Raw genomic sequence first — 6,000 nt, 5'->3', positions numbered from 1 at the left:
CATAGAGCCATTATTGAAGACCAAATTAATCCATGATATTCATGGATTGAACTGTTGTTTGCTGTTATGTTGCATGAATTCAGATTCTCTGAAGAATACCTTGCAAAATGATACTGATTTATCAGTTCCATTTCCAGTTGCATCTTAATCCCACCACTTCACTCATAAACCTGCTGCAGAGATCTAACGAATGCAGCCACTAAAAGTGAGCTGATTCAACTCACTTGCATGAGCTCTCTGGTTTGTAGACCCCTGTCCCTCCATGTTAATTCACCAAAGTGCATTGATCCTGCTTTTCCTGTGGCCTTTTTTTAATTCCTTCTTCAATCCAGGTTCAAAACATGGAGATGGTGTTTTGGCAATTGTACAAAGCACCAAAGGTACACCCCAGAGCAGAAGGTGCAAACCTCACATACTCCCCACCCACCTGTTTCATTGCCAGAAGTTTATCAGCTCCCTCAAAACCCACAGAAACAGAGCAGAGTGAAGTTGTCCTCATTTCTGTGAGACTGCTCAGAAAGAAGACAATGATACTGATTTCTGAGAGCAATATTTTCAAAGTTTCACCTGTCTGACAGAGAACCCTCCAGTCCCAATAGCATTTTGCACCTTCTAACCTGCACAACCCAATCGCTGCCTTTTCCTCTCATTCCTATTAAAATCACTTCCCTCACCCTGGCCTGGCACAGCACTCCCGACATAACAAGGATCCTGAGTGGATGCGTTGAACACATTTTGTCATTTAGGATCTGATCAGGTTAAATTGGATTGAGAATTATTCGACTCTGCTCCCAGATACTAAAAGTGAACACTGCTCCAGTTTCAAACGAGAGTATAAAGATAACCTCTTCCACTTTTATCCAAGTAAATTGTTTCTAAATTCCTCTAAATGATCTCATTCACTCTCACCTATAAAAACATATCATGGACTTCTTTGTCACGAAGATCAAGACCATCTAGCCTCCTCTCTCTGCTGCTTCCCTTCCTTTACCACACCAGTTTAAAATACTCATGCCCAGCCATTTCTCCAGTTCCTCCTTTCTCTTTTCATTCTCTCTGCCAATAAATTTTATGCAGATTCAGATTTATTGTCAGTATACATACATGACATCACCTACAACTCTGAGATTTCTCTCTCCTGCCGGCGTTTCAGAATTACCACTAATTGGCGGTGCAAAAAAAAAACGGTACAGAATATAAAACATGGAAACAAAGAAAGAACTAAACAAACTGACAGTGCAATAAAGAGAGAACATGTGGAAAATCAATAAAGTGCATAGGTAAGAGTTTTTGATTGAGTTTGTCATTGGGGAATCTGGTGGTGGAGGGGTAGCAACTGTTCCTGACCCTGCTGGTGCGAGTATTGTAGCACCTATATGTCTTCCCCGATGGCATTAATGAAAACACAGAATGTGATGGATGGTGAGGGCCTTTGATATCTGCTGCTGCACTCAAATGGCAGCACTCACTGTAGATGTGCTCGGGGGTCGTGGCAAGATGGCGTAGGGAACAGACGTGCCTTCCAGACCTCTCCTTACTCTGATTTATTGTTTTTCTTTAAGTGCCCGTAAAAGTTCTTTTAAAAGTTTATAAATAATAAGAGGTGTTGGATTAGTGCCTAATGGTTTATATGAAAAAAAAAGGTAAAAGAAAATATCAACAGACTGTTAAAAAACTACATTTTCTGAAATTGTCTGAAGCCAGGTCTCAACGTAGAATGGATCCAGAGGAGGACGTGCAGAGTTCGGCATTGAAGCTTCGTTTTAAGCCGGTGAGGCTCTCTGAAGGCCGCACTCAACAGCTTTCAGAACAAGGGGCTGGACGGGTGCCAGTATTTCACACAGTGGCCACTGCAGGTGTTGTTGCTGAGGCTTTGACAGTTGAATCAGCTGGGGCGCCACCAGCTGGAGAGTTAAAGAGTTGTCATTTGACTGCTATAGTGGTGGCGCTGCAAAATGCATCTTCAATTACAATGGTTTTTCCAGTCATCGATTCAGTGAAGATGATTAAAGAGATTTGGCTTAAAGATAACCCTGATCTTCAGTCTCCTGGCATTGCTGGGAGGACTTTGAGAGGGATTTTTATACAAAGTCAAACTGCTAGAAAAGATACTACATTAAGGGAAGGGACAGAAGATCCCGTGGTCTCTAAGGAACAGCAAGACCCCGTTATGCCTGAATCTACTTCTGTTGAAATCTCTGTTAAGGATCTTGAAGATAAGATATATTCTGTATCAAGTCACTTAGCTAATTTTGTGAACCTGTTTATTTCCAAGATTAATGCGATGGCGGAAGTCATTAATGGAGCTTTTAAGCTTGAAACCATTGAAAGATTTGAAATGTGTGATCAAGGTTTAGTTGATGCACAGGATCAACTGCAAGATGAAAATAGAATAATTGAAACATTGCAGATAAAAATTTAGCAAAAAAGGTTGATTATTTGGAGAATCAATCTAGACGGAACAACGTGAAAATTGTTGGTTTGACAGAAGGCATAGAAGGACCAGATCCAAGAAATTTTTTTACTGAATGGATTCCACGAGTGTTAGGACAGGATAAATTCCCTGAAGGTTTAATACTGGAACGTGCTTATAGAGTTTTAAGAAGAAAATATTTTTCAGGACAGAATCCAAGATCTGTTTTGATCCGTTGTTTAAACTATTGTGTACGGCTATTAGAAATGCCCAGCAAAATAGATCTCCTTTGATGGTTCAGAATAATCCTGTTTTCTCTATCAAGATTTGAGTCAAGAAATTATGTTTCAATGATGCAAATTTAATTCTCTGAAAGAACGGTTGTGGAAAAAAAGACATAAGGGAACATTCAGGTATTCTGCAGTACTGAAGATTTTTTAGGATGGAAATTAGCCAAAGTTCTTTGACAATCCTAAAGGGGTTATGGACTTTGCTCAGTCTCTACCAATCATGCAGTTTCAGGAACGATGTAGTCCTTCAAGGTCTCCAAAGAGAGTAGAGATGTAAGGTGGGATCCAGTTTTTTTAAAAGAAATGGAAGCAATGGTAACCGAAGTGGTAACGTTGATTTTTAAAAAATAAATCTTTTATCTTTTTTTTTAGAAGAGTTTAAATAGTTTAAATAATGATGATAGTTTAATGAAATGGGAGTTGGGAGAAGGAACTGGGTGGGCACTAGTTTCCAGAAGTCATCAGCTACCTGTGAGTTATCTCACAGCCAATATTTTGGGGGAGTTACCGCTTTGGGCGGTTTAAACAGGAGGAGGTAGTTGTGACCTCCGACCTGTTTTTTTCTTCTTTTTAATTTTTGGGTTAAGAAGTGAAGGTTTTTTTATTATTATTTTTTTAAATAAATAATTTTTTTAACTCTTTTTGTTTTCTGATTGTAATTGAGAGGGAATTAGGAGGTTTTTTTTCTCTCCATTTTTTCTCCTTTTTTTCGGGGGGGTTTTTTCTCTTTATTCTTTCTTTTTTATGAGGATGATGTCACAGAAGATAATAAATCAAAAATTGAGGATGTTGAATTAGATGAAGAGGAAGATGAGGGGAAAGGTGATAAGAAGAAAAAGTACAAATACATTGAGGGAGAAGAGTTTAATAAAATTAAGTTAATTTCGATAGAGAATTTTGAAGATGTTATAAATGAAGAATATGGAGAATTTTATAAGAGTTTGAACTTTTTCTTTTTTTATATAAGGGGAGGGGAAGGGAATAAAAAGTTTATCTGATTGTTCTTCTAAGGGATGTTTTTGTTCTCTCGATGAATTATAAAGGAAACTTCGTATTAATGGAAATTCTGTATTTATGTATTATTAATTATGATTTTTTTGAATAACAGATATGTGGTTGATATATGATTTTAATATTTGAACTTAGTTTTAAAGTGGATTTCATTTGTTAAATACATGTATTATGTTTGATTTAAATATATGTTTAAGGGTATTATTTTAGTATTGATTTTTTTTGTTGTTAGTAATTTTTGTTGTTGTTAAGTTTTATTCTTTTTTTGTACGTGGGGTTTTTTCTATTTTATTTACAATATTGTTAATCAATTCTTCACTCTTTATATTGGGGGGGAGGGTTGGACTAATTTTAAATTAGATGATTAATGTTGTGTTATAAATATTGGGGGGGGGTTAATTTGTGTAGTTTAATGATGTTGTATTCTAATTTTTATTATCTTATTTTTTATTATATCTTTAAATGTAATTTTTATTTTATTCATGTCATAAAATTTTAAATAAAGTTTAAAAAAAACTGCAGATGTGCTCAATAGTAGGGAGGCTTTTGCCTTTGATGGCTTAGGCTGTGCCCACTACCTTTGGGAGGGCTTTACGCTCAGGGGTATTGTTGTTTCCTTACCAGACCGTGATGTTGCCAGTCAGCACACTATCCACCTCTGTAAAAAAATACAGGGTTTCTGATATCTTATCAAACCTCAACTCCTGAGGAACCAGAGGCACTGACATTCTTTCTTCATGATATCATGGGTGTGTTGGGTGCAGGAAAGATCCTCCGAGATAGTGACAGCTAAGAACTTAAATGTGCTCACCCTCTACACCTCTGAGCCCTCCCTAACCACTGGATTGTAAACCTCTGGCATTCCTTTCTTGAAGTCAACAATCTGCTCCTAAGGTTTGGTGCCATGAGTACAAGGTTGTTGTTTCATCATTCAGCCAAGTTTTCGATCTCCATCCTGTATGCTGACCCATCCCCTTCCTCTTTTAAGCCCTCTACTACGGTATTGTCAGCAAATTTGTAGATTGTGTTATTGTTGTACCGAGCTACGCAGCCAGGAGGGTAAAGCGAGGAGAGTGGGGCTTAAGAACCGAGCCATGTGGTGCTAATGGAGATTGTGGAGAAGTTCATGACACACCGATTGGCACTGAGCTTGAAATCCCCTTTAAATGGGGTGAAAAGAATAGTAAATCAGCAGGATGAAAGGGGGTGGGAGACTTGATGGGCTGAATGTCCCAATTTCACTCATGTCTTGTGGTCATTCCTGCTCTCACATTGAATGACTGTTAATGATTCTCTCTTTAGGCTCTTTTGCCTTTTATTGAAATGTTCTATTTTCACACCTCTTCCAAAAGGTTCTGTTTCATTTCTGACCACATCATCTCTAACTGCCCTTTCCTATCCAATGCCCATGAAGGAACTACAGCTTCCTACAACTGTGTCAATCTTATTCAACTCTCCATCTGATCCCTTACATCAGATTCTTATTGGTGCTGCACTATTGATCCAGCTCAAATCACCATTGTCAGTACATTTGATTGTAACAAGAATCTCTCTCTCTATCTCAAATTCAATACCGTCAATCTCACTTTCCTTATCCCTAACACCTATTCACTGTTTTGTGGATACAAGGAACCACACTTACAATGTTAAACCCTGATCTAACCATTCATCGTCAGACTGTCATCTGCAATGGATTTTTGTGTAGCATTTTCAGCATTTGCTCCATTATCTCTGGTGTGGCTCGAAGGATCCAATGTCATCTCCCACCGAAGTGTCATACAGGAAGCCCCATTGGAAACCTCAGCTGCATTTGAAATGGCAGTGCACAAATGATATACACTTTTACCTGACAATCACTTCTCTTGACTTGTGATGTTCTCTAAATTAATAGACTGGCCATTGATAAGACTACCAATGGACCTCTATTTTTTTTCGCTCCACTCCAACCCTGCCACAGCTCATCTGCAACTCAAATATTAGCCAATTTCATATTACGAATACTTGGAAAATCATACTATTATTAGAGGAGAGTGATAGTTCACTGTTCCTGAAATTTGGCAAACATCCACAAAATATTATTTTCAAGTTTTATTGCTTCCTTTATTTAATCCTTACCTGTTTCTGTCAGAGGGGCACCGACTAAAGAACTTATGTTAAAGATGTTGGTGGGCTGGAAGTGCAAAAAGATTAACATCAGTAACTCAGATCGGTCACCCAATGTAAATCTAAGTCAGGCCCTGGTTTGGATCTTGACAGAGTTGCTCATATGCAAAATCAAATAGGATC

The sequence above is a fragment of the Narcine bancroftii genome, chromosome 13, assembly GCF_036971445.1.
Source record: "Narcine bancroftii isolate sNarBan1 chromosome 13, sNarBan1.hap1, whole genome shotgun sequence".
Taxonomy (NCBI): Eukaryota; Metazoa; Chordata; class Chondrichthyes; order Torpediniformes; family Narcinidae; genus Narcine; species Narcine bancroftii.
Note: the sequence above shows the minus strand (reverse complement) of the source record.